This window comes from Alligator sinensis, unplaced genomic scaffold (genome assembly GCF_000455745.1).
Source record: "Alligator sinensis unplaced genomic scaffold, ASM45574v1 scaffold198_1, whole genome shotgun sequence".
Taxonomy (NCBI): domain Eukaryota; kingdom Metazoa; phylum Chordata; order Crocodylia; family Alligatoridae; genus Alligator; species Alligator sinensis.
Window position 1 is genome coordinate 165,720 of NW_005841906.1, and position 5,815 is coordinate 171,534.

At 44.2% G+C, this 5,815-nt stretch overlaps 1 long non-coding RNA gene across 2 annotated transcripts in view; it reads left to right on the top strand.

The window, feature by feature from the left end:
• Positions 1 to 339: 339 nt before the first annotated feature.
• LOC112549422 overlaps positions 340 to 5,815 on the top strand; it is a 26,375-nt gene continuing 20,899 nt past the window's right edge. For both annotated transcript variants that reach the window (XR_003092827.1, XR_003092826.1), the window contains exon 1: positions 340 to 477. This is a non-coding gene — a long non-coding RNA (uncharacterized LOC112549422). The remainder of the gene's footprint in view (positions 478 to 5,815) is intronic.

A 5,815-nucleotide genomic window follows, 5' to 3' on the forward strand; every position in this document is an offset into this window, starting at 1 on the left:
TGACAGAAAATTGAAACAGTGGGTTTCAGTTAAAAACCTATTGTTTCAATTTAGAGGCATAAAATAAACCCTGGGGATTAAACCCCCATCACGTGTACAACACCCTGAAAAATCACCAGGTTGATGCCAGAATCCCACAGTCAACCTGAACCATGTGCTGAGTCATTTGTGTGACCCAAACTGCTCCCTTGTGGTTCAGGAAATGAGCGGGGCTTTTCTTAGAGCACTTTCTTTTTTGTGGTGAAAATTGCTATTGTAACATTCAGGTACATGTACATCAATTATAAAACCACACAAATTAATGCCTAACTGCTCTGTCAGGCTGCCAGCTCAAGAGACTGCACAGGAAACTTCCTGAGCCACAAAAGAAACTCAAAATCACTCAGCTATCCCTGCAAGCCAAACCTGGACTGGGTAGAGAGGCCTGGTAATACGTGCCCGGGGGTGGCAGCTAAGCATGAAGCATTAAATCACAAGGTTAGTCTGTATCTAACATTTTATGTTATTTTTCAGGGCCTTCCTTGGGATTCCCCCTAGTCTCTTTGAAAATCTTAAGTCACACGGTTCTTTCAGTTAATGCCATTCTTTTACTGATCACGGGTGGGAGGGGGGTGGGATCACTAAAATGCTCTGGGCATGCTCTAATCCTTATATGACACACACAATAGGGCATTTTATTCACATGTGCTGCCCTGCTAGCACAAGGGGCTGAGCAATTATATTGAGAACAAGGATCCTTCATCTTACATGCAACAGAGTAAACCAATGGATCAGCTCATTTGAAATACATTTGATGGGTAGCCTGGGATCTGTCCTGGGTCTGGTGCACCTTAATAGCTTCATTAATTACTTAGAGGATGGGACTGAATGCACAGTTAGCAGATTTGCAGATGCCACTAAGCTGGATGGAGATGCAGACTCTTTGGAGGAAAGGATTAGGATTCAGAATGACCTTGGTGAACTGGAGAAATGGTCCAAATTTTATGGAATTAAATTCATTAAGGACAATTGACAAATCCTATTCTTAGGCTGGAGTAATTAAATGCACACATACAAATTGGTGAATGACTGATTAGGCTGCAGCATTGAAGAAAAGGACCTGTGAGTTATAGCAGACCACAAGCTGAATAAGAGTCAATAATGTGCTCCTATTGGAAAAAAAATAGCACCCTGGATTGTACTAACAGGATTGTTGCCTGCAAGTCAAGAGATTCGGCTGATTCAGCTGCGACCAAATCTCTGAATCAGACTAATCTGAACTGATTCAGGACAGTGATTCGAATCACCAAATCTAATCACTGTCCCCTGAATCGGCTGAATCGGAATCCAAAGCGAATACTAACTGCTGCGCACAAGCCTAGTAAGTTGCTCATAAGTCTATTCTATTCTATTCTATTCTAGTTCTTATACTGTACTCATCAACATAGTAACTTAATACCCTTAAGTAGGACATTAAGGAGAGTGGGTCTGAGAAGGGCATTAATTTATTTATATTTATATATATGTTTACATGTAGATAATTAAATTCACCCCCTGTAGAAGGCCACCACAGAAATCATAAGCCTCCTCAGTCCCCCCTACAGTTTGTCTTGAGCAGACTGTAAGTGGTGCATTGGTCTTGCTCTGGTACTCTATAAAGAGAATGGATTTCACCTGGAAAACATTTTACTCTACTTGGGTGAGTCACACACTTGTAAAACTCCTTTCGTGCTCAACATGAAAATATGTATTGGGACAGTCCAACAAAGCAAAAATAATTGCATCTCTATCAGTTTTGATCCCCACTGCAAACATTACAGGATCCATTTCTGGGATTTTGTGACATGGCACTTGACATGCCTGCCGCTTTGAGAGGTTGCTTGAGAAGCAGCCTGCAGGTGTGGCAGGGGCTGATTTGAGAAGCACGTGACCAGCATGGGGGCTGGGCTTGAGCCATATAAGCCTGGGACTTGTGCTGGTCAGGCAGTCTAGCTCTGGGAGCCACAGGAAGAGGAGCTCTGGGCATCAGGGCTTTTGCCTTCACAACTGAGCTTAGGGTAAACTCTGGACAGTGGGACCAGAGGGTCTGGGAGCCCAGAGAGGGGCTGAGAGTGGGACCACTGGGTCTGTGAGCCCAGAGAGGAGCCACATATAGGACCAGCAGATCTGAGAGTCTGTGTGGGGTGGAGGTAGAGGCTGGGGCCTGAAGCCCAAGAGGGGTAAAGGGTGACTCCAGGGAGGAAGGCTGCACTTGGGAGTAGCCAAGAGAAGTGAAGTGCCCAGGAGGAGCAGGCCATCCTGGAAGTTGAATGAACATCAGGGAGTGATAACACCTGTAAGGCATGGGGAGTGATGTAGGAGCAGATGAAGCCCTGCAATTAGCCCTTAAGGCTTGGGGAAACCCTGGGGCAGCCTCCGATCTTCTAGAGGTTAATACGAAGAAGACGTGGCAGGAAAGGGAAGGGGAATTTGACTTGAGAGGTGGAGGCCAAGGGCTAAGGGGATACTCCAGGGGCCAGATGGCCACCTCTGGAGCAAGGACCCTGTTACAGGTCTCAGATTGCTTGCCTCAGTTCTCTAGGCCAGGAGCACAGATTTCCTCATCATTATGGCACATAGTATATAGTGAAATACTATTTAATGGTATCTGGGAGAGATTTATTAGGCTGCTGAATTAAGTGAGTTCCACGTGGGATGGCCTGACATTCCAAACTGCCATGCTATCATATCATAGCTAATACTACAGATGGACAGCTCACGGCAGCATGTTTACTTCTCAGGTGTGGCTTTGTGAGCCGATATAGGCAGATCACAACTTGGACTCAATTTCCAGTCAGAGTCCATAGGGCATGGATTATGTTGATCAGGAAGGAAGGAAGGAATTACCCACTGGTCAGATTAGTACAGATTGTAGGGGGTGGGGTTGCTTTCTTCTGCAGCAGGAACTGTAGTTCTCTTGCTTAGATCTCTTGAATGTATTTTAACAACTCTTGCAGTAGCAGGACACTGACAGCCCTTGTCCCCTTGCTTTGTGTAGCAGGTTAGGGTGCTCTTAGTATTTTTGGGCAACATGCCTTTTGTTTGTGACAAAGTTGATTGTGTAGTTTTAGGAATAAGTTAGACAAGCATTTATATGGGATGATTTGAATAGGGATGATCTTGCTTCTGGTGGGGAGTTGAACTAGATGACCTTCCTGTGGATAAAACTTAAGAGGCATCAAGGGAACTTCATGCTGAGACTTGGACTGCAATAGCAAGGTGTGGGGAGTTAGGTTTGAAGTGAGATGCTTGTGTGGCCATCACTGTTATGGATTCTAGCGTACAAAATTAATCACTAAAATTAGTTGCTAAAAAAAACCCATCTCATATAGATGCAATAACAAAAGAGAAACTGGTATCTGTTAGGTCAGGGGTTCTCAATCCCCGGGCGAGTCAGCTGCCAGACTGGAAGTGGCTGTGGACCAGCAAACCGTGGCCCCCCAGAGCGGGGCGGAGATGCCATGGCTCCTTCTGTAGGGACTGCAGCAGCGCAGGGTTTGCCCCACACCAACCTGGGGAGCAGGGGTATCCTCACCTGTCTGCTGGATGGAAATTCTGGCTGCATTTGGCTGTGACGGCTGGGCTGCGGTTTGCCGGGCTGTGAGGCTGCAGCATAAAAACTTTTGGAACCCCTGTGTTAGGTGATCAGAGAAGCTGAGATACCTATTGAACATACACACTTTGATTACAATACTACTAGGACAAGAAAGGAAGTGTAGCTAACAGGTAATCTACCAGGAAAGTTAAATAGAAGAGTTATAATCTTACCTGTAGGAGTAAGGATATCAAATATTTGATTTTTGCCTTGTAACTGCTCATAGGCTGCTCCCAAATCACAAAGGAAATTTTATTGGGCATGTCCAGGGAGATAAAGGATATAAGGGGAGAACTTCTCAACTCTTGCTATTTAACTGTTCTTCCTCAGTTAGGAGGAAATTAAAATATTTTCGTTCAAGCAGAAATGAGAATATTTTTTGAAACTTCAGGTTAAATGAAGAAACATTTAAATGTCCCTTGTTTAGTGAGGGCTGAAACAGTAAAAGCCACTGCCCAAACCATTGGGTTACTTTGAAAACTTGAGTAATAGAGATGAGATGCAATTTAATAAAGCAAAGTGCAAAGTCATGCACTAAGGAATTAATAACAATAGCTTCAACTATGAGCTGGGGGCTTGTCAGTGAGCAGCAAGTGGAGGAGGAGAAAGACCTGCATGTATGAATCAGAGAGACGACTTTGAGTTAATACCTGAGTTCATGGAGGTAGCCATGAAAAATGCAAATGGTATCATAGCATATATCACTGGAGTTATTTCCTGAGGAGATAGTGCTTTGCACACTGGCACTGAGAAAGAACTGAGTTTGCCTCTGGAACCCTGTGTATAATTCTGGTTATCCATGTTTAAGAAAAGTCAAGCTAAGAGGCTACTTGGATGATTGTGGGCATATTTGATGAGAGGAGACTAAAAGAGCCTGGATTTCCTAGTTTAGCAAAACAAAGGCTGAGAGGATATGATTGCTTTCTATGAATGCACCAGTGGATAGGCATTTAAACATCAGGGAAGGGAAGATAATGGAAAACATTGGCCAGGACAAATGGGTACAAACTGGCTCTAATAGATTTAGACTAGAAATTGGAGGAAACTTTCTAACCATCATAACAGGAGATTTCAAAAGAGCCTTCTAATGGGAGTCCTTGGGGCAAATCACCTCACCTAGCCCATCGGAAGATGGAGATTGATCAGTTTGTGAAAAAGATTATAGAATGTGATAGCAGGGCACTGGATCTGATAACCTAGGAGGTTCCTCCTTGTCCTGTGTTTTTTAACTCTTCAACTTCCAAACAAACCAGCAACAGTTGATTTGATGCAAACAGAGAAAGCAGGGTTTCCTCAGCCCTAGTGGCCTAGGCCTCTCCTCCTTGCGCTATGTACAAATGTGCAATGGAGCACTGTACCCTTAAGGCTACCAACTCTGCCTTTTGCAAGGAAACTGTGGCAATGAATTCCTAAAAGTGTGGAGCCTTAGCTGTGAATTCAACACTATTGCCAGTCCCAGAAAAGTTCAGTCCTAGTAACCATTAATAGAAATGTCCAACCTGATCTCAACCACTGCAGCAGGGCAAAGAGAAAGAGGCTGTTTCTGAAGCTGAGAAGCCCCAGGATACTGATGCATCTCTAGATCATAGCTGCTCTGAAGCAAATGATAAACAGAATGGGGCATGGTGCACAGGAATGATATTGCTCATGGCAGAAAGAACCCATACAGATACTGCTTTTGAATAGTCTTTGATGGCAGCCTCAGTTCAGAGCAGGTTTCAGCAATCCAGCCTAGAGGTGACTGAGGCAAGAATAACTGGGCAATAGCTACCTGAAGCAGAAGCTACACAGATTAACTCTCCACTGTTATGCATTGGACACTTTTGGCCACCAGTTTAGTTCACAACAGTCATCACCTATAAGAATTGGCTATGCTTAGCGATTATGTGAATTTGGGACCTAAGCTACTACTTATCTGGTATTTGCAACTGTTGCTATAAAATACTAAAAACTCATTTGAAACCAAAGGGGACCAGGCTTCAGCAACTTCTACTGGCAGGGATCCAAGCTGCTGGGCTGGTGGCAGGTAGTAGAAACAGGCAAATGTTTGAGAGACTGGAAAATGTGATGACAGGACTGTCTGTTCCATGTGTCAAGAGTAGAATTAGCACCATCCCTCTAGCACAAGTGGGCATGGATCACTGGAAGAAAGTTGTCATAAATAAAGGGCTAGAGGTCACGTCATTGTTTCTTCTCTTTCCC